The 23,679-nt window shown below is 39.6% G+C and overlaps 1 pseudogene; it reads left to right on the top strand.

Moving 5' to 3' along the window:
* Positions 1-1,300: 1,300 nt before the first annotated feature.
* Positions 1,301-23,403, top strand: LOC139585667 (synaptonemal complex protein 1-like; annotated as a pseudogene).
* The last annotated feature ends 276 nt before the right edge of the window (positions 23,404-23,679 follow it).

Below are 23,679 nucleotides of genomic sequence, written 5' to 3'. Positions count from 1 at the left end.
ATTACTGTTTTATAAAACAATTTAATTGTTTTATAGCAATTTTTTAAAAGTTTAAAAACAAGTGATTGGTGTTTTTCACACAGTGCCCAACACACAACATCCCATGTACTGATGTTTCTGGGGGAGCCATTTACAACACCAGGGGCTCACAGGATGTGAAAAACGCCAATCACTTGTTTTTTGAATTTTTAAAAGTTTCATAGTAATAAAATGGTTAGAAAAAGAGCAATATAATTCGAGTAATAATAACTTGGAAAATCTGGATTAGGACAATATGAGACAATACAAACAAAGAGTTATGGACATATGGGTACCTTTTTCTGGGCAAAAGAAGCCTGAAAAAAGACACACTTTAAGAGAGGATTCACCCTTAAAAACAATAACCTGTTGCATATTCATACACCTCATACATGGTGCATAAATTCCATTCAAACCAAGGAGTCTGTTCAGTGTCAACTTCTTCCTCTGAATCCTGACGGCGTCTTCAGGGCTGAGCAGGCAGGAAGAAGTTCGTTTCCTCTGATAGGAAAGCAATAAATTCTCTTTCTCTGAAAGATTTAGGTGTCCTGTGGCTGCTATCTCGCTGCAAGTCCTTTCTTTTAAAAAAAAAGTATCTCACATAGCATAGTTTCTATTTTGACATTACGTTATACCCTAAAACTAGATTTAACACACTACTTAAGAAAATTAATACAGCATAACTTTCTGACATAACACATATAATATTCATTTGAATATTTGCGAAAAGCCAATCATAAAATACGCATTTTTCCCATAGGAGGACTGGGCTCCACCAGTTATTCCCTGTACAGGCGGGACCTCCCCTTCCCCTCAGACCTCTCCCGCCTTCCCCGCGACGGCCAAAGTCCCGCTGTGCTGCCCCCGGCCGGCGACCACGGCGACATCGCCAACCCGCCCGGGCCCCTGGGCTGCCCCGAGACTTCTCTGGCGTCCACGGGCGACGAGCAAGCCCCGCCGATGGCCCCGATGGAGCCGATGGCCCCGCCGGTGGCCCCGATGGTGCCGATGGCCCCGCCGATGGTGCCGCCGGTGGCCCCGCCGATGGCCCCGCCGATGGCCCCGCCGATGGCCCCGCCGATGGCCCCGCCGATGGCCCCGCCGATGGCCCCGCGGCCGCCGCTCTGTCCGGCCGGGCCGTGCCCGGGCCGTGCCCCGCGAGCTCCGCTAGGCGGCGCCCCCGCCCCCGCGCTGAGGGGCCGCTGCTGCTTCCCGCCCTTCGCGCCCGCCCTCAGCGGCCGCCGGCAGCTGGGGCCGCTCCGCCCGCCCTTTGATCGGAGCCATGGAGAAGGAAAACGGCTTTAAATTGTTCATGCCGCCGCGCCTGAGCGCTGGGCAGGTGTCTGCGGGCAGATCCCAGGTGAGCGCTCGGCCGCGGGGGGGACAGTGCTGGGCCCGGGGAGTGCCCGGCACAGCCCCGGCCTGGAGCACACACACACCTGCCCCTTGCCCCGGCACAGCCCCGGCCTGGAGCACACACACACCTGCCCCTGCATGGGCCGAGACGGCTCCTGCCTACTCGTTTCTGGCATATGCACAGACATCTTCGGTTTGAATTTCAAAGACTTTTGTTGTTGTTTTCTATCAAAACTGAAGGGAATCATCTTCTCGAGCATCCGCTCTGTGCTGTAAGTCCGTGTTTGATGTGGGTAATTGAGCCCAGAGAGCGAGCAGGGCTCTATCGCCGGCCGGGCTCTGTGTACAAATCACAAACGGGACGGGACTGCTGAGGAACTGCCTTGAGCTGTTTTCTTTTCCAGCATCAGTCTCATTACATGGTGATGACAATGGGAAGATGTCAGCAGCTCACATCCCAGGCAGCAGACCAAGAACTTAATGTTACAACTTACTTTCAAAGTTTTTTGACCAATCACACAAAGCAAAAGCATATTGACAGTAGTTCTTACAGTACCACTGTAAGCACAGGTACCTTTGGTGCAAACAATGCTTGCCTTTTTTGAATACAATACCTGCTGCTTGTAAGCCTTAAAACACAATGCACGGAGCTCCATTATTAAGCTTAGAACTTCCTAATATCTTGCTAGATAAACTTTTCTGTAACTTAGGGAGTTATTCTAGACAAGCGTTAATACACAGACCATTGTTCTATTTGCCCTTACTTTTCTACTTTTTAAATAATTTTTCTGCTGACCTATCTCATGGCTCCTGCTTGGCTCTAATCACAGTTCTGCTGTCTCTGAGGTTGCCTTTTGCAGCTTTCCCAAACCCCTCTGATTTGATGGATTCCCACAGGCCCCACTCAGATGCTCGCACTGGTGTTGGTGTCTTGGTCTCACCAGATCAGGTGTGCAGTGAAAATGTTCTGTCCCCACACTGAGTTATGGGAATTCAACAACTTATTTTTTCATGTTGAAGCTCCTTATGAAATATGTTGAGATTCAACAGGATATTCTGACAGCAGATGAGTTAGCTGTTTACAGGATGAACTTCTGTGACTTAAAAACCTTGTGAAAGGGTATTTTCATGCTGAAACATAATCAAATATGGTCTAGAAGTGCCCTTGGAAGCAAAGCAAAAAAGAACTATCAACTACTGGTCTTCAAAAAAGTAATTTGTCTCCTTGAGTCCTTTGCCATGCACCAGGGCCCAGCCAGGCAGGAGCTGCTGAGTTCCCTGCATTGAAAGCTCCCCTTTGGCCACAGTCTGTAAATCAAACTGCAGGACACCAACAGTTTGATCAACCACTGGGCAGGAAGAAGTGAGTTCCAAAGCCATTACCAATACCTTGGGCTTTGACATTTGTAGGCAGCTGTTTTATTAATGGCAAATTCTATTTTCACATCATCTGTAGGGATTTTTTATGGATTTTATAATTCTTCTTTACAAATCTACCCATAAGGGACTAATTTTTAAAGTTGTGCAGGGTTTGAACAGATGCTCAGATGATGACTTTAAGCTGCCATTTGATGTGTTGAACCGTGGCGAAATCACTGATTCAGGTACGATTGGAATATTTGCCATGCACCTTCTTTAGATTTTTATGTATTGTCAGGGTTTAATTTTCATGAGTAGTCTCACAGTTTCATATCTGTAACTGTTAAATACAGTTTCACTGTTACAGTTTTTAGAAAGACATTGATCAAAATCTCTTCATGTTTCAGATACAATTTCACAGCAAGTGAAACTTTGCTCTGAAGTAGATGAAGAGGTCAGCTAAGTATCAACTCTGCACATCTAATTCCTTGGGGTCTTTTGAATTTGTTCCCAAACAGTGCCTAAAGCATTATTCAGTAGATATTTCAGGGCTAAAGGAAGTAGTTAAAAGGGAATAATGTTTTTTGTCTCCTGTTTAAAGCTGAATCACTTAGAGGAGATATTTGTGATTTAGTGAACATGCCTGGAAACAAATCTTTAAAAATTAAGGTGATTGCAATATTGCTGTTGTTCTTTCTTTGTTTCTTTGTCCATGAGCTTTAATTAGAGTTAGATTTAAACACTTAAGTACCCTTGTGGAACTGGTTCTGAATATTCTGTTGAGGGGCAGAAGGGTTGAAGTCAGAGTATTCTTTGGAAAACTGAAGTAGATTATCCCCATTGCCTTGTCTGGCTTTGTTTTATCTGTAAAACAATGAATTCAGTGGTTTCCAGCCTTGTCTGGCTTTGTTTTATCTGTAAAACAATGAATTCAGTGGTTTCCTCAAGCACTGGATTCTTTTGACAGTGTCTTTACCAGCAGATCTCTGCTTTAGCACAACTCAGTCCAGCTCATTTTTTTTGCAATAGCTTCTGTACTTTGCAGCTACAAAACACTCTTTGCTACCACAAAATAAAACACATTTCTTGCACTCTCCCTGCTGATTTTCATATCCCTGACAACTTTTTAGACTTTTTTAATCCTAAGCTATTAAAGCGCCATCAGGACTGTAACAAAACTGTGATGCAGCCAAAACAAGGATGGTGTTTGGGGGTGTTGTAAGTGAACCAAAGGGCCCTTTGGGCTCGTGTGTTGCTCTCCCTGCCTCGACCACTGGCCCAGCACTGCTTGTAGGACACTTTCAAGGTGTTCTAAGGGCACAAGGGTGGTGGTTTTCCTTCCTGCTGCGTGTGTGAGCAGAGAACTGCTGGGACACTTGGGTATTTGTAAATCCCGGGGTCCAGATGGGATCCATGCCAGGGTGAGGAGGGAGCTGGCAGATGAGCTTGCCAAGCCTCTCTCCATCATTTATCAAGAGTTGTGGCTCACTGCTGAGGTTCCAGATGATTGGACACTGGCCAGTGTGACACCCATTTACACAAAAGGTAGGAAGGAGGATGCTGGTAATCACAGGCCAGTTAGCCTGGCCTCAGTGCCAGGTGAGCTAATGGAGCAGTTCATACTGAGTGCTATCCCACAGCACTCACAGGATGGCCAGGCTATCAGACCCAGCCAGCGTGGCTCTACGAAGGGTAGGGCATGTCTGACCAACCTGGTCTCCTTCTGTGACCAGGTGACCGCCTGGTGCATGCAGGAAAGGCTGTGGATGTTGTGTATCTGGACTCCAGCAGGGCCTTTGGCACTGTCTCCCCCAGCACACTCCTGGAGAAGCTGCAGCCCATGGCTTGGACAGGAGCACTCTGTGCTGGGCTCAGAACTGGCTGCATGGCCGGGCCAGAGAGTGATGGTGAATGGTGCTGCATGCAGCTGGCAGCCAGGCACCAGTGCTGTCCCTCAGGGCTCTGTACTGGGACCAGTTCTGTTCAATGTTTTTATAGACGACGGGGATGAGGGCATCGAGTCCTTCATTAGTAAATTTGCAGAGGACACTAAGCTGGGAGCTTGTGATGATCTGTTGGAAGGAAGGAAGGAAGGAAGGAAGGAAGGAAGGAAGGAAGGAAGGAAGGAAGGAAGGCTGGAAGGCTCTGCAGAGAGACTTAGATCAGTTGGATGGATGGGCAGAGTGCAGCAGCATGAAGTTCAATAAGTCCAAGTGCTGAGTTCCACATTTTGGCCACAAAAATCCCCCACAACGTTCCAAGCTGGGGACAGTGTGGCTGGACAGTGTTGAGGCAGAAAGGGCCCTGGGGGTGCTGCTGACAGCCGGTTGAATATGAGCCAGCAATGTGCCCTGGTGGCCAAGAAGGCCAATGGCTCCTGGCCTGCATCAGGAATGGTGTGGGCAGCAGGAGCAGGGAGGTCATTCTGCCCCTGTGCTGGGCACTGGGGAGGCTGCACCTTGAGTGCTGGGTCCAGTTCTGGGCCCTCAGTTTAGGAAGGATGTTGAGGTGCTTGAGCACATCCAGAGGAGGGCAACAAGGCTGCTGAGGGGTTTGGAGCACAAGCCCTGTGAGGAACGTTTGAAGGAGCTGGGCTTGTTTAGCCTGGAGAAGAGGAGGCTTAGGGGTGACCTTATTGCTCTCTCCAACTGCCTGCAGGGAGGTTGTAGCCAGGTGGGGTCGGTCTCTTCCACCGGGCAGCACTGACAGAACCAGAGGACACAGTCTCAGGCTACAGCAGGGGAGGGATAGGTTGGATATTTGGAGGAAATTTTTCACCAAAAGAATAATGAAGCACTGGAATGCTCTTCCCAGGGAGGTGGTAGAATCACCATCTCTGGATGTGTTTATAAAAAGACTGGACATGGCACTTGGTGCTATAGCCCAGGTGTTGGGGCAGAGGTTGGACTCGATGATCTGAGAGGTCTCTTCCAACCTCATTATTCTGTGACTGTGATTCTGTGTGTGTTCATGGCAAGATCACAGGTACTCTTGGGCAAAGTCTCTGAAGCTGCTTTTACTTAACTCAGCAGTGTCTGTCAGAAGAAGAGGACAGAAATGGTGTGAAGAACCTGCTAGAAGGAATTTTGGCTTCACTGATAATTCTGGCAAAACTTTTATTGATTTTGGTGGACTGCAGTTATCCATGTCTTTAAGCCCATCTATTTGGTGATGTCTGAAGGGGGTTTGGGATATTTCATTGTATTTGTTTCTCCTGTGTGCTCTGTAAAGCCTTTTGATACATACATAGAGGATGCACAAAGATTTGTGCATCCTGTGCGTAAACTTGGGCTCCTGATCATATATCAACTTATATCACCATCTGTAGAAAAATATTACTCTTGTGATGTTTCTAAGAGATAAATACATTATCTCCAACAGTATGAATTAGATATTATGTACTATTAATTAGATAGTATTTGAGATTAAATTGTGGAACCTGTTTCAATAGAATACAGAAACAATGAATGAATTGTTCTCAAAACTCTACAAAGAGGCTGAGAAGATCAAGCAGTGGAAACTGACTGTGGAAACTGAATTAAACCAGAAAGAAAGAAAGCTCCAGGAAAATAAAAAGACTATTGAAGCACAGAATAAAGCCATTCAAGAACTGCAGGCCAGTATTGTATAGTATACATTCAATAAACAAAGTTAAGCGCTTCCTGATTCAGTATGACACTATTATTGATACAATTAAATCTTAAAGACTGTTGCAGTTTGGTTTGCGCCTTGAGAAAATTATTATTTTGAGAAGTTGCAGGCACCTGTCCCGTGTGAGTGTTTGTCTGAAGAATATACCTGTAAGTGTCTCATTTGCTGGTAAATTATTGTTCATTAATGATTGCATCTTTCATGCAAAAGATGACTCAGCATGTAATACCAGATAAAACAGACTTCTGTCTACTGATGCCCCAAATTACATTTTCATGAGGGATTTGAGAAGTCAAAGTGCATTTCTAATCTATTTTTCAATAACAGTGTCTTTTTGCATTTGTTCCCTATGAAATTAGTTTGAAAATGAAAAACTCCATTTGAAACTGGAAGATGAGATATGTGAAAATAAAGATCTCTTGAAAGAGTAAGTAATAGAACCAAGTATATATTCTTGTGGTGGAAAGAATCAGTTTCCATGTGGGCAGTTTTATGTAGCTGTTAAATTTTGAAGGTCATTTCCATTGTTACTCCTTAGGCACACAAAGTACTGTGCACTCCTGTGCAAACAGGATATTTTTTCCCTCCTTTAGAGCTGCTGCTTCGAGGCATCTGTGTAACCTGCTCAAGGAAACCTGCACTCGCTTCACAGAGAAGACCAGCAAATGTAAATGCTTTTTTAGCTTTTATTGATCAGAGTAAATGTACTTCTAGCTTGCTCTAAATTCACAAACAGAAGAAAGAAGAAGAAATTTCTCGTGCTGTTCAGAGAAGTTCTCCAGTTGGGATCGACTGGATGTGGCTCTCAGAGTGAAAAGTGAATTTTAAGTGGCTCACAAAATTGGAAGTGAAGCCCCAGGTCTAACAGACTTTTGGTGTGTAATGCTGAATGCAGAGGGCTTTTGAAGCCAGTGAAATTGTTTGCTGAAAGGTGCCAGCCTGGGAGCTCTTTGGGTGCCCAAACAGTGACCCAGGGTTGAGGCCGTGCCCACAGCCCTGACTGGCCCTGGCAGCCGCTCCAGAGCAGGGCAGGGCTCCTCAAGGCTGCTCAGCCCATTGAAGGTTTGCAGGGCCATCCACACACTGGGAATATATTAAGACAGAAGAAGTGACCCTTCATGCCTGTTTTTAGGCAGTAGAATCTACTCTAAATTCCCAGCACTCTCTAACAAATTTCCAGAGCTGACATTTCCTGTTTTCAGCCATCACACATTTATGGGGAGAAAAGGTCTTAACCCCAAGGTACAATGAGTAACTGGAATTCTTCTCATGCAACTGAACAAACCAAGGCAGTTGGATAACTTAATGAAGTTTAAATTCTTGAGGTTTTAAAATATGTTCTTGATTGGAAGTTCTACTTTATATGCAATTTAGAATTGTTATTCTAATCATTAGAATTTTACTAACTTGATCCTGGATACTTAAGAAGTGTTGATTTCTTTTTAGCCTTAATTCTACAAACACTTGTATATAGATGGACTGTTCTTTTTTGATAGCTGTTTCTATTACTGTTCTCTTTTTAATTGTTTTCTTAGGAAAAAATAGTATCAATTACAAAAGTGGAAGAAGGAAAATATGGACATGGAGTGTTGCAATTTTCTAATGACAGCTCTGTGGTTATAGGTATCTGCTGATAGGAAGAAATTCAGTGCTAAACCCTAGATTACAGTTTAGAAATACTAACAGTGTTGATACATTATTATTCAACAGCATTAATACTATAATAATTAATATGGTCACATCAACTGATCCAGAATTACACTTTTCACAGAAAAAAATATCTTAGGAAGGAAATTTAAAAGCTGAGCTTGCTTAATGTTTCAATGAAATACACATTTTCCCTAAATTCTGTAACTTTTGGCACCATGTTTCATAAGGACTTATTTAATAAGAATGGAGCTGGTAATTCCTTTTTTAATTCATTATGCTGATTAAGTATAATGACTTGGACAGCTGGCATTCTTGTTCAAAAGAAAAACTTTCTCATATGTTCTTGCTTTGATAGATGAACAGGAAAAGGCAGAAACAATACAATTGTATGAGGAACTTTATAGCAACATAGAAGTAAGTGACCGAGCTTGATGAAAGGAATGTGAGTTATGTGAGCTGAGCTGAGTTCCATGTTTATGTTGGGATACTGTTTGTATCCATCATGTGTGGGTATCATGTCGTGTGTGATGCAGGAAGTTGGGTTTTCAATCCCTTTTCAAGAATGATTTTTGTGTTCCATAAAACACATTCAATGGAGAAAGTGCAGCAGTGTGTGGGATGTGGATCCCTGTGATCTGTGGGATGGGTGCTTAGTGCTGGGTCACTGCCACAACTTCTGGCTTCTTTCTGGGCTCTGTTTCACCCACCTGCTGGTTCCTCAGAATGGCTGAGGTGGGCAGCAGCCCCTGGAGAAGTTCCAGGGTTTCCAGTATTGAACTTCAGATATTAAATTTTGTTTTTAGAGAATGACAGCGGCATTTGAAGAGCTTCGTGTGCAAGCAGAGAACGACAGATCGGAAATGAGTTTCAAATGTGAGAATTCTGTTTATTGTGTTTATGCAGCTGGCTCAATTTTGTACTTCATAGCTTGTGTTCCACATGCAGGGTCAGGGCAGACAGATGTGAAGGGCTGGAATGGTGAGCAGATCACCCTGAGACACTGGGACCCTTCTTTTATTCATGCAGCCTTTGTTCACTGCCTGGCCCCTTCTGTTGCTGTTCCACTGGGCCAAATTGGGAACTTTATTTTTCAAACTGTCACTCAACATTGAAGTTTTGTCTGTGAAGTACAGTCTAGAGATCAGTGCTTATTTCACATAGTTGGTTTATTTAAATGATAATGCACTAGTGTATAGCCACAGAAACTTTAGCTAAATGCTCTCTCTCTGTATGTATAGCCTGGTATGTTCCTGTTTCATTTTCACATGCTCTTTTCTGTTTGTATTTTGATTATGAAATCAAACATTGCCTCAACAATTACTCTTGGGAAACAAATGGTACAGCTGTACAATTCCAAGCAATCTTAAAGTGGAAGTTGTATTGAACTTGGAGTACATTTCAGCTAGAATGTTAACTGTGGATGTTACTGTATCTCAAAAGTAAAAGAAGAAGCAGAAAAAGTGGACAAGTTTGAAAAAGAATGCAAACTGGAAGTCAGTCAAAAGGAAAAGCAGGTTTGCTCATTTTACCATCTCATATGTAGAGCTTTATTTGTGACTAAAGGGGCAATGCAAGAGCCAAGAAGTGTTTCTGGGTATTAGTAAAAAAGACAAAATAACATCTGAAGCTGCATTTAAGTCAAATTCTGCTAAGTTTAGTGATCTTTCAGTACCTTTAGTCTACTGGAATTTATGGTTTGATTCTGAATTGGAGAACTTTTTTCTTTAGAGTAATGTGACTTGATCGATATTTGGCTAAGATTATATCTAGCCAAATATTTTCTATCTGTCTGTCTGTCTATCTATCTATCTATCTAATCTAACTTGAATGACAGCAAAATGTCTGCTTATCATACCTGGGGTACAAATGAGAATTAACATCTGTCCCTTTTCCAGACTTCATGATGATATTTCTTGCATTTTTCTAGATTTCAGCTCTCACCATAGAGAGAGATGAAAAAGATGATGTCATAAAAGACATCAAGGCTCAGCTGCAGACGTCACAAAATAAGATTGCTGACTTAATGGAAGCAAACTGTAAGAGTTCTGCCTGCTGTGTTTAAATGTAATTGTTTATAGAATGTAAATGTAATTGTTTATGATTGTTTATTTATGATATGTAATTGTTTATAGAAGCATAGGAAACAGGGTCATGATAGCTTTATTCTGTGGCTGGTTGGCAGCAGAATTTTGGGGCCTTGAAGGCCTTATTTTTGTTTGGAGTAGGAGCTGCTCATGTGGGAGCAGGACTGGCAGGGTCGTTTTTAGGGTGAGTCAAGCACTGAGAGCTTTGGAAGATTGCAAGGGGAAAATATGTTGCTTCAGTTTTGCAAATTTACAGTCAGGCAGATGTCACTGAGGAAACTTACTTTTCAGAACTTGATTTTCAATATTTTTAAGCCATCTATATTCAAATTTTATCCATTATTTTATAGTATATGATGTCAGTAGCATTGGTCTTTGTTAAATTCTTTAAATGTATGTAATTTTCCATTTTTAGCAGTACTTTTTAGTAAATAATCTATTTTTAAAAATATTAACATCTTTTTTTGTTTAGTACATCATGAAGAAATGTTAAAGGAATCCCAGGTCAGTAAAGAACATTTGAGGGCAGAGCTGGAAGAGGCTAAAATGTCATTGCAAAAGGCAGAGGTACCCCTTGCTTATAGTTTTACAGTAGAAATAGACTAGAGGAGTATTTGCATAAATAATTATGGATACTTTAGACATGAAACAGCTGTAGCTGTTTGTTGCAAAACATGTTTAGAAATGATATCATGTCTTGAAGGTTACTCAAAAGAACTTGGAAACTGAGCTCCAGACTAGAGTGAAAACATTAATTCAGGTTACTGGAGAAAAGGAAGAGCAGGAGGAAGAATGTAAAACAATGAAGGCTTTGCTTGCAGCCCTGACAGAGGAGTTGGAGACTTCTGTTGCCAATTTGAAAAGCTTGCTGCAAGAAGAGCAAAATAGGTAAATTAATGAGTTTCAATTCCAAGAGTGATCTTACAGGTTGCAGTCTATGACAAAATCAAGAACAATTGGAAATGAAGCTGAAATTTGGAGGTTTTTTCCACACAGTGGTCTAAATGCAGAGAACTTAATGTAAATTTTTTTGTTGGTGATAGTTGATACTGGTCTATAAAAAGTAAATTTTTGCCCCCTCCAACTTTCATAACTCTGTCTTTAAGAAATAGAGATTTCTGTAGGTATATATTTGTTTACTTTTATGTCTACTGTTCTGAGGTTGTAAAAGTGTAATTTGATATGTGCTGCAGGCAGATTCATCATCTGCCTGTTGAAAGGTAAATGTTCTTAAAGTGCTTGTGCTAAGACTTTGTCTTATTGTCCTTGAAGTTTCAAATGCAGTGAGTGCTTTGTACCCTACATTTGGGGTTTTTAATTTACCATTTTCTTAGATTAAAGAAATATGAAGATGATTCAAAGCTGCTTACCTTGGAGCTCCAAAAGAAATCTGCTGAACTGGGTAAGGCTTGTAGAAAGGCAGAAAATGAGCCAGGCAGTAATAAAAATGTTTTCTGCTGTTGTCTGGAAATGGACTGTCTCTAGTAGGTGGAGAAATGATTTTACAGTACCTGTACCTATCAGGAATGCCTGAATTTATTTTGACTCAGCTGATCCCTTTTCTTTGGGGGTCATTGGTACTGGCAGCAGCCAAAGGGCAGTGCTGTGCAGAGCTCCAATAGTGAGACCATTCCTGCATGAATTCTTCTGGAGGTAATTTTGGTTTCCAGCTAAGAGCAGCAGCACTGCAGGTGCCAGGAGTGACTTCTGCAGCAGAGATAAAACCCTCCCATTGAGGTTTCTGGGACCCTCCCCGTGCTGGAAGTGGAATGATGCTGGCAGGGGTTGTCTTTAAATATCATCAATGTGATATCCTGTGCTTTCTAGGGATGTGCTCCTTAGTCCCCAGAGTGAGAGCTCTGCCTTGCTGCTGAGAACTTGCAAAAAATACCAGCACTGTCAATGTGCACAGAGAAACCATTGGGAAGTCAGTAACAACTGGTTTCCTTTCTCAGCATATCCATGTGGTACCTTCAGCAGTTCAGATTTTTTTCTGGAACAATGCAGGTGCATCAATACTTGCAGAATACTCTAGTCTAACAGTCCATGGTTATTTGAAGTTATAATTGTGGGAAATAATAGGCTCTAAACTTTATTTAAGATAAATATTTAGTTTCTCTTCAGAGATTAGAGATTTGCTAATGTCTGAATCATTTTTTCAAGTCTACATTTAGATTAAGTCATAAATTAGCTTTTCAGCTTCTTAACTTAATCCAACAAGTTTTGAGAACTGGGTATTGCAAAGGGGTAAATGTTTTATACTGCCTGCTAAATATGAAAAATCATTTTTGTTCCATTAATTTTACATTCCATGTGCTGTAGAAGAGATGACTAAAGTAAAATGTGATAAAGAAGTGCAACTTGGAGAGCTGTCAGAAACTCTGGTAAATATTCATTTTATTAATCTCATGGCATTTGCTCTTCATATGAAATTCCTCTTGCTTTGTAAGTATCTTAAATGTCATAAATAAACACCATCTAGTCTACCTTAACATTTCTACTAAACTTTCTCACACACAATTTCAGTGTTTTCTTTGAAGAACTTTTTTATTGCCACTGTTTTTCTTGTCTCCTGTGCTTTTGGTTTTTCTTGTCTCCCATGGTTTTGGTTTTCCTTCTCAAGGTTTTTGGTTATTTCCTTCTTTGTTCATGCCCATTCAAATGCCACTCCCTGTGGATATAAAGTTTTCCCATTTGTTCTTCCTTACAGGCAGGTAATTAGCTCTGGCCTCTGTGAACCCTGCTGTACTGTGACACAGGCCCATTTTCTGTCACAGAAGTCCCAGCTATATGAAATACACTCTTAACAGAGGTTTCTTTTCATTATGATTTTAGATTTACAAGCCTAACAAGAATCCATATCAACTCAAATTAAGATAGTGTGAAATCAGATGTGCATTTCACTGTGTTTGCTTGTTGTTCTTATCTGTGCATTGAGTGTTCTGAACTGAGTTTCACTCATTTTCTAAAATGGGCAAATTGGAGGACTTTGACTGAAGAAGAGTCTTGAGGCTACTGTAGAAAATATGCAGAGAGGGAAAAATGTGGAGAGAGCAATGAAAATGCTCTCCAGATGAGAGAGGTCTGAAGTAGGGCAATAGTAACATGTTTTTAGAAATAGTGAAGTTACACATCATGACTTGTACACAAGTTTATGCATAAGGAACAGCACCCAGAGCAGTGTCCCACCCTAATTTTGCAGCCCAGGTAATTGAACTCACAGCAGGGGACAGACATGAACAGCACTGGTGTCACAGTTCACTATCTCACAGCACTTCCAGATCCCAGCAGAGACTGGAAAGATCCAACCTGGATAATCCATGCCATGGATGTTGTTGGGTTCTTCTGAAAGCCTTGTGCTCTTAGTTCATGTCTGATAACCTCCAGCAGTTGGAGTTTGCACATGGATACTCAAAACTCTTCCTTTTCATTTTGCAGAAAGAATTCCAGGATTTGAAAGCACAGCTGACAAGTACAGCTGAGAAGGAACAAGATTATTTAAAGCAGCTTGTGACTCTGAAAACAGATCTTGAACAAGAGGCGTATGACCATCTTGAAAATATAATATTTAATTCGTTTTGGTGGAGTTGCTTTAATCCACAGTGAAATGAACTAGGATTGTTTTCTAATGAAAGTTTTGAACCACATATATGCCATTAATTCTAGACTTACATTTCTAAATTCCACTTTCTCTATTTGTATGTATTCTATGGCATATGTAGTTGTTCCATATCTCTTTGACTTATTTAACAAGAAGAGAAAGTTTCTGACTTCATGGTTAATCTTGCTTTGAACTACATCTACTTCTCTAACCATGAGATTTATATAAAAGTTGACTCTGATTTTCTTTCCTTCTTCTGTCACCTTTTTACATCTCTCTGACTCTGCTGCAAAGCTTATATTTGTAGATAAAGGCCTGGACTTCTTTCAGCATGGAATAAGACTTGATAACGGGTATGTTTAATTTAAAAGGAGATTTCAAAAGGCATCTTCTTATTCCTCTTGGCCATTTGTTTGAAATTAGGTTAAGGAATGAACAACTAACAGTGTATCTCAGTAAGCTTTCACTAGAGAAAGAACAAACAGCACAAGAGAAAAATGCTGTGGCTGCAGAAGTCAAGAAACTGCAAGAACAACAAGAGGCAAGTTGTAAACTTCCAGGTTTCATGAAAGGGCAATACTCAATTTGACAAATGACTCAGTTTTACAAATTAGATGATGAGCTGCAACATGACTTGGGTCTGTAGAGTACCTGAGCTGTTTTTTGTGTTTGAGTTGGAAAGGAAGTGTATTTACACTTGTGAGCAAGGCAGGTCAGTGTGCTTTGGATGTCTTTGAATTTTTTAAGAAGTCACTTTGAATTTTATTTCTTTGCTGACACATGGGTCTTTATTTAGGATAGTAAGAAAAAAGAAGAAAATACAAAGCAGTTAGTTGAAAATCTAGAAGAGGCAAATAGCCAGCTAAGGCAAGTAAAAACAAATATTAATAACTGATATTGTGAAAGGAAGTAGACTCAAATAGTTAGTTGTGTTCAAATGCTGCTTTCTGGGATTTTTTTGATTAATGTTTTTTCTGGATTATATAGCTAAACAGAAACTATTCAGAATTGCTGTTGGCCAAGTAGAAATTTTCTCAGATTAGAAATACCAATTGCTGCAGGAACAGTGTTTGCCATCATTTTGTATTACATAGTAGGAGCTGTCTTGTTGTGCATTAGACACCTCAGGTGAGAAGGCAATGAAAATGGAAGGTGAAGGTCATGGATTAAATGTGACAAGGCAAAACTGGGTAAGAGTTACTCTCTGTATCACCAGTTCAATAGACAGGCAGCTCCCATGTTTCACAGCTGCATTGCAATAGTCCAGGTGAGGATGTATTTTCCTTGGCTTAGCTGGAACATCTTTTCCTACTTCAAAAAAGTATGGACAGTTCACACATTGACTTACTGGGCATGCTGCTGCATTTTAAGAACATTTTCATTGTGCAGCTTATGAAGTTCCCATCAACATTAGCAGCTCTTTTTAGAAAATAAAAGAAGGGTTTCTTAGAAGTACTGAAAATAAGTTAAAGGCAAGAAGGAAATATTTACTAATGCTTGTTCATTTGGCACTTAGAAATGAACTGGAGTCTTGGAAGGAGAAAATGGCAAAGACAGGTGAAGAGATGAGAAGTACCCTGGATGAAAGAGAAGAAAATGTATGTCCTGTGTCATGAAAATATCTTACAGAACCTGTAGGAGAGCATTAAATGTAAAATCTGTGTTGGGATTTTTCTGCAAAGCTCTGCCTGGGGGATGTGATCTCTGCCAGAGGTTTCTTCTCTCTCAGCTGCTGCCAGCTGTGCCATTGTGTGTGCCCATGCTGAGCCCTGGTATTTCAAAAGACAAGCACAGTCACGGGGATCTTCACTCTTTGCTGCAAGTTTCATATTAAAGATTTGGTTCTTTTCAGGCAAACAGAGAACCTGCTTTTCTGATTTTTCATATACCCACACAGTGATGGATGGGCTCTGGATTAGCTTTTTATATGTAGTGTGAGTTTTAGCTTAAATAGATCCAAACATTTCTACTTTCTTTCTATTGGTTCAAAGCCACCTGGGGTTTTTAGCAAATTTCAAAATTTCATTGTAACAGTCAAAGATTTACAATTGTCATTTCAGGTTAAGAGTTCTGAAAATGAAATTTCAAGAAAGGAAAAGCCATTGAAGATTCTAGAAAATAATTGGGAAAATTTATTTTTTCAATGATATAGGGAACTTCCTACAAGTGTATTTTTAAATTGTGAAGATATTGGGGTATTTCTCTTCTTCTTTCTTAATTCCATAACCACTAAGGAACTGGTTCACTGCTATTGATTAACAAGTTGTGGTACTTTATGGCTAAAACTCTGATTATTCTAACATGTCAGCTGGTGTTGCAGTCCCATTGGAACAAACCAGACTGGTGCAAGTGCAGGTTTGAGAACATTTACAGGAATTGCTCACACAGGGAGTCATTTGTAGAACTTACTAATGAATGTCTGAAATCTCTCTTTCAGATGAACAATTTAAAGAAGCAGGTGGAAAATAAAACCAAATGCATTGAAGAGTTGCAGCAGGAGGTGGGTAGAGATTTTCATTTCACAAATACATAAACACATTATATTTTGGGTTGCCTTTTCAGCAGGTTTGTGTCTGCTGTGATATCTTTAGATCCACCTATGTAATTTAAAAATTCTCCTTTCTTATCCTAACCCTGAGCAAATTAGGGAGTCATCTCAGGAATCACTTGATTTGTTAAATGTGCCTTAATTTGAAAAGAGCAATTACAAAAATAATACCTTTAATGAACTTCTACTCTTTTTCATTTAGTGCATAGTGTTATTTTTGTACTTGTAATAAGTATCTCAGTTACCAGTTGTAGAAAATAATTCTGCACTGGCACAAACTGTAGTAACTTCACTGTAAATATAAAGAACTTGTATTTTTTGTCATGACATCTTCACACCTTCTGTCAGCAGCATCTTAGTTGTAATTCCCATTCTGCACCTCATTTGTTATTCCCTGCTCTTGCTCAGGAGGAGCCTTTCTTAAGGTCATGAAGAAACAGTAATTATCACAGAAATTAGTTGAACATTCATTTGTTTGAAGAATTGTTCTGGAACCTGAGCTGCACAACAGAGAGTTATTTGCCTGATGAAAGCTGGAATTTCTTGATGCAGTTAAACCATTACATAATTCTATTAACTTCTTAAGGTACAGTGCTTGTTTTGTTTTATTTCAACAGAATAAGGTGCTGAAAAAGAAACTTACTGCAGAAAGCAAGAAAAGCAATACTTATGAAGGGAAGGTAGGTTTAAATAACATCCTGTAGAAGATGAGGTGAGTGTTTTTAAGTGCCACTGTAAGTAATGATAATACTTGTTCAATACGTTCTGAGCTGCTTTGGGATCTGGGATACAGACTTTGCAGGAATGAGCTCACAGTTTTTAGAAGATGCTTCCATTTTTAATCATTGGGCACTGACTGTTGGACATTTAAGAGATGGATTCACATTGCAATTAATGATGTTTCTAATCTGTTCCTTTTTTTTTTCTTTTGTTGATAGTGGACTGAACAGGGTTCAGCAACCTCAGTAACAGAAAAGCATTTAAAAGACATATACATATATGTATATATATATATTACTTTTTTAAGGCTGTTCTTTAAATGTATTCTGCAGTGGCAATCCCTCTGATGGGAATATTGTGTCCAGCTTTGGGTACTGCACTTGAAGAAAAGTGGACTTCTTTGAGGATATTCATATGATAACCTTAAAAGGAAAAACTGTAATCAAGATGCACAGCTGGGAGAAAAATGTACCATAAAAGCTGGTAAAATCTGATACAGATTTACAAGAGAGGGAATCAAATCTCCATCTGTATTTGTTTTTTTCTGAGGCATTCACAGCATTTAGGGTGACTGCTTAGGGCAGTCTTCCCCACTGGGCTGTTGCCATTCTTTCTTTGAGTATTTTCCAACTCACTTCAGGCCAAAGTTCAACTCTTTATTAAAAAAAAAGCTGAACTTTTAAATAGGAAACACTTTATTCATATACCTGAACAGTAACAGTGTGTTTGTGCTCAAAAACAAGAGGTAAGAAAAAATCATTAACACAGTAATTCCTAAACAAATAACAGCAGCAATTCTGCATTCTCAAAAGGTGAATAAATTGCAGTTAGAGATGGAAAATAGGAACAAGCAACATAAGGAAGCAGTTGACACCTATCAAAAAGACATAGAAACAAGAAAAGGAAATGAAAATAAGCTTCGTGAAGAGGTGAGAGGTGTTAATTTTTACTGCAATTTAATTTTTTTTAATTTAAAATGTTTTTATGAAGCTTTATTGGCCAGAGTCCTTGCTCTTCCATTTCAGACATGAATGGAATTTGTGTATGCCTGTGAGCAAAGCTTCAGTACATGAGGTGCTTAGGCTGATGTATTTGAATATGTCTTTGAAAATAAGAACTCCATTAAAACTTCTTGCTTTCAAGATATAGTTCAAAGAAATTCCACCCTTGGTATAAAGTCAGCATAGTTAAATTAGATTATAACTTCTCCCATATTAGTATTTTTCTGCCCACACTTTTTTTTTGATGGCAATGCTAAGAAATGTTAGGGCAGAGTGCTTGAAATGGCCTTTTGGTTTGAAGTGAACTTGCCTGCCATGGCTGTACCTTTGATCCTGCCCATTTTAACAATCTGCAGAAAAGATGAGGGATTTGAAAGGGATCTGAAAAGCAAATAAAGCCCAAGTGGGACTGCAAACTTTGCACCCACAGGGGAAAGAAGAAATTAAGATTAAAAAGAAATGTATGGTTATGTTGATGAATGAAATGCAATTTATTACTGACAGGTAGAAAAGATGAGGTTGCTTTGTGATGAAACAGCAATGATACAGAGAGAAACTGATGCCAGATGTCAGCACAAGATAACTGAGATGATGGCACTGATGGAAAAGCACAAGGGAAGAGATTTTCCTGCTTGCTGTGGTTTGCAGTGTGTGATACCATGTTAACAGTATGTTTATAACTTGTGATACCACGTTCATGACCTTTCCAAAGCAGAAACAGGCCTGAATCTGGGAAAAGGAAGCTGAACACATGCTGGACTTTGCATCATCTAAAATCAAATTCATTTGAAGATTTTCAAAAGATTCCTATGGGCAGATAAATTCCATTCATCCAAACTTCTGGGATTTTTAGATTTTTTTCAATTCAGGCTTCCTTTGATACCATCTGAGTGCAATATTTTTCAGTATCAGTTTGGCTCTTTCTCTGAGATGCCTTAGTGACTGTCAGCAGTTTAGCTGACACATTTTAGTTTTCCTTTCTGTTCCTCTATTTTGCAATATCTTTAGCAGATACATTAATAAAGATGGCACAGCTGGCTCTTAGTGCTGAGCACATATTGCTGCACAGAAATCAAGCACTCTCTGCCAGTCCACAAAATAATACTTGAATTGAGCATTTTCTGGTTTACAGTTTCTGCAGAAGCATCAATGAATCTTTTCTTTCTGAATCTTAAGAGCCTGGTTTGAAAGAAATGATGTTTTAAGACTGGATAACTCTATAATTGTAACATTTAGTCACATGTTTTGAGTTTGTTGTTGGTTTGGTTTTTTTTAACCCAGAATGAATATGATAAAATGGTTGAAGAAAAAGATGCAGAGTTAAAAGTCTATAAAATGAAACAGCAAAAGCAGTTCTCATCAGCAAGAGCACTGGTAAGGAGTACTTTCCAATGTTCAGTAATTCAGTGAAGGGGCTGATGTCCTTGTGGAGTGGTTTTATACTGGCTAAGGGCCAGGCACACACAACAAAAACATTCACTCATTTTTCTCTGCTGTAGTTGAGCAGAGGAGGGGAAAGAAAAATTCAAGTTGAGATAAGGATTAGGAGAAAAACACTTTGAGGGTAAAGCAGATTCAAACTTAAATAGCATCAAAAATTTTATTATTAATAGAATTAAAAATGGGTAATGAGAATTAAAATAAACCTTTAAAACACCTTTTTTCCCAATCCCTCCCTCTTGCCCACCAACAGCACAGAGAGACAAAAGATGTGATCTTCAGTCAGTTTGTGACTTCTAAAAATCTTTTTTCAGGTTGCTTAGAGAGTTTCTTTTTCCTGCTGTGCTCTGGGGTCTTTCCCACCAGAGACAGTTCTCTGGGAACTTTTCCAGTGTGGTTTTAATTTTTACCAGTAGCAGTCCCACCCAAGCTGCTGCAGCAGATCTTATTCTGGGCACTAAAAACTCCAAATGTTTCTAGAAATGAATTGGAGTAGCAGTGTGTTTGTGTCTGCTCTTGCAGATAGTGTGTCATGTTCTGACTTCCCACTTGGAATAGGAAACTTTTGTTGTAAATATTTCGATTGTGCCCTCTCAGCCCTGTTCTCCCAAGTGTTTTAAGGTCTTACCTTGAACATTTCTGATCAAGTTCCTGTTTCTTATAGTGCTTCAGTCTTTTTTAAACAAGCTAAAGCAAAGCTTCAAGTATAGGGCTGAAAAGCAAATAGAATTCTCTTGTGTACCTAATGAGTGTCCCTGTTAATTACTGTCTCACTTGGGACTGTTTTCTTTTTTCTGGGCTGTGCATAGTTAACCCTGTCCTTTATTTAATGGTTTGTAGGAAAATGAGCTGTCATGTTTGAAAAGTGAACTGGCCTCCCTTAAGGAACAACTGAAAGCAGAAATTGAAGAGAAGGTGGAGTTTTTTATTCACTGAGCAGTGGGGGTGAGAGGTGTGGCCTGGGCTTGTGCTGTGGGAGGAGTTGGATAAGAAATGAAACTGAACAGAAAAACAGGGACTTTTGAATGCTGGGGTTGTGCTAAACCTGGTCATATGTTTGTGTGAACTTTGTAACACTCTGTGATTATAGATTATATATAAATTAACAACAAAACAAAACTCTCCTTTATTTTAGTTAACTTTAACTAGCTAAAGCAAAAAAGTTCCCTAAACTGTAGGGGTTTTTCAGTGACTTTTGAATGCTGAGGTTGTGCTAAACCTGGTCATATTTTTGTGTGAGCTTTGTAACAGTCTGTGATTATAGACTGTGCTCTGTAATTACACCAAGAAGATTTTTAACAACTGAATTCAAAGAAATATTTCCTTGCTGTCACATAACTCTTTTGTAGGAGAATCTTGTAAAAGAGCACTCTCACAGTATGATTCCTGAAAGTGAAAAGAAACACAAGGTAACTTCAACTTTTTAATTGCTTTTAGAATTTGGTAGTGTTCATATGTGTAGAATCAATTGAAGTGCCATGATAATTTATTTGCATTCAACAAAAGACATTGGAATGCTTTGGACTTCAAACTTTTTAAAGATAATAAAAATTTATGTTCCTGGGACTCCTAATCCTTGTTTAGATCTATACAGTGAATCTACTCATGTAAAAATAGAAAGTCTCCAAATTATATTCCTAAAATAAAAAAGATAAAAATAAAAAATATCTCCTTCAGTGCAGGAAGCCCCTTGGGCAGTCCAACACTGAAGTTTTGTAGCTCCTAACAGTGAATTTTTCTTGTTGCATTTTTCTGCCTGTATTTCTTACTTCTCTGTAGGTGATTTTTTTTTTTCCCCTGGGATAAGAAGGGATTTTAAAGGGTCCTACCATTCCATGGAGATATTAGACAGCAGTTTCTGGAAGGGCTCCCACTGTGTAATTTTTCTTGCTCAGTTGTTGATTTTTTTATGTCTCTGGAATTGTTTTACTCAGTCTTAAAAGTGTCCATTTGTAAAGGCACTTTTCCTCTATGGAAGAGAACAAAGCTGATCTAGCTGTAAAAATGGTCAAAGTGTCAAAGTAGTCCTGACTGCAGAACTTACCCTTCTTCCCTGTCAGGAGTTCACTTGTGGTTTTCATATTGGAGCAATGGAATCCAGCACCACTTTGATGTTATCTGTCTGAAAAAGGACTGCACTGGACCATTCAATGCTTCTCAGTTTAACTTCTAGTGAAAAGACTATTTTAAGTAACACCAATCTTGATATAGCTATCAATCTTTCTCTGAAAGCCTTTCCCTGCAGTTTTGTTTGTTCCCATTTTCTTTGATGTTTGATATGGTCCACATGTCGTGGCTACAGTTCAGAATAACCTGAATTTCTGCAGATAAGCATGAAGAACTGAAATACAATGTGCCATGAAACTCAGCTCTTCCATAGCTTCCCCTTCATTCTCCTCATTTGGCAACAAAAATAATATAAAAAATGCTATTTCCACCCCACCCCACTTTGTTTGGGTCATTGCTTCATGTTTGGATGGAAAGAGAAGAGTTCCACCATTTCTCTCAGGTGAATTCTTGGACACTCAGACTGTAAACTGGCTCCTGAGTTTGGCTTTAGATTCCATTCTTACCCCATAAAATAAAATCTAAAAATAGAAACGTTTTCTTTCCCAGACATATGCTATCAAGACTCCTCCAATGGATAAAATGCACAGTGGAAGAAGCACAAACCTGCCTTCAGAGCAGAGCAGCAGGAAAAAGCAGAAAGTGCTTGTGCAGCTGGACACTCAGTCAGACAGCTCTGAGCACACTGACCTCCTGGGAAGAGTCAGAGAGCAAATCCTGTGCTGAGCACTTCTTTGTGCTCACTGCTGGCTCTGAGAATGAAAATAAACAGTTTGGGCTTCCACATTCAAGCCAATATTTATGTGTATATTTTTAATTGATTGGTTCTTTCTGGAATTGTATGTACATAATTAACATGCTTTTTATTGAACTGTTTTGCCTCATAATGACATCTTAATTTTTTAATTTTTCATAGTTTAATATCCTTAGGGGGAAAGAAAAAGTAGTTTTTAATATAGTGTGAGTAAGTAACTTTTTCATTTATTAGAGCATAGTCTCGGAAGAAGAAATGTTTAAAAATTTGTACAAAGATTATCCACAAGCTTCACAATTACATTCCACAGCACCAAAAAAGGTATGTTAGCCTTTCCTAAGATTAAAGCAAGCAGTTAATCAGATTGTTTACAGAAACTAAAGGATGGCTTTATTTTCCTTCCTGGACCCCAGCTCCATCCAGTGTGAAATCTCCAGGCTCTGCTCTGAAACTCAAAACCATGAGGAGAATGCGCGAGGCGGGCTGGGCTGCGCTCTCCAAAATGGACAGGAAAAGGAAAATTAAAGATGTTGTAAAGTTCTTTGCTTGAAATGCAGAAATACCCAGCGCCCTGGCATTGCTTGCAGGGTTGTTTTTCTCTCAGTTAGTGCTTTGTTGCATTTTTCTGTCATACTCAGTGTGTTCAATACTGTGTTCATTCCTTTACACATATGAACTTTATAGATCTATAACTGCAACCCCTGCAGAGCCTTTTCCACCTTTCCTCCCTTGTGCTTCAAAATGTTGGGACAAAAATTGGCCAATTTTAAATTTTGAAATAAATAGAACTGCATAGAAAGTTGTTTCAAAGCTGTTTCTGGCATTAGAAATTCTGGTTTTAAAGAACTTCTGTTCTTTTAAATTTACTCCATTTTTCTTAACACATAAATACATAGTGGAAGAAATGTTGCTGTTCAATGTATGTTCTTTTACCTGAAGTCCTCTTGCTTTTTCCTGCATTTTAATGGCTGTTAGACCTGTCTTTTCAGACTGTTTTGTTTTCAGTATGTTAAAATGGTTTTGAAACTTCTAAAATTGCAGTAGAATTGCTTGTATTTAAAAAGATTTCAGCTTCACAAGGAGTAAAAGATGCACGTTATAAGATCGTGAAAACAATGTTAAGATGCCATTAAATTGTTTATCGGAAATATCAAGTATGGGACTATTTGTTATTGCTTTAAGTATTTGAACACAGACAGAAATCACCCACCAGCCTTCCTAGGGACCAGCAGAAGTCCAAGGATAGATTAGAACATCTATTTCTGTATTAATCTTTGATTAATCTTTGTTGGGATCTCTCGCTGGTCACAGTGACCCTGAGAAAAGTTCCAAAGTCTCTTTTCCCAGCCCAGTGCTTGAAGAAGGAGTCAGGGCTCTTCATTTCTCGGTCTAAAGGTTGTTTATTTTATCTTATCTGTAAAAAATTTTCT

This window comes from Agelaius tricolor, unplaced genomic scaffold, assembly GCF_023055355.1.
Source record: "Agelaius tricolor isolate 1412-34295 unplaced genomic scaffold, bAgeTri1.0.p SCAF_87, whole genome shotgun sequence".
Classification (NCBI taxonomy): domain Eukaryota; kingdom Metazoa; phylum Chordata; class Aves; order Passeriformes; family Icteridae; genus Agelaius; species Agelaius tricolor.
Note: the sequence above shows the minus strand (reverse complement) of the source record. Positions and strands in the feature narration are given on the sequence as shown.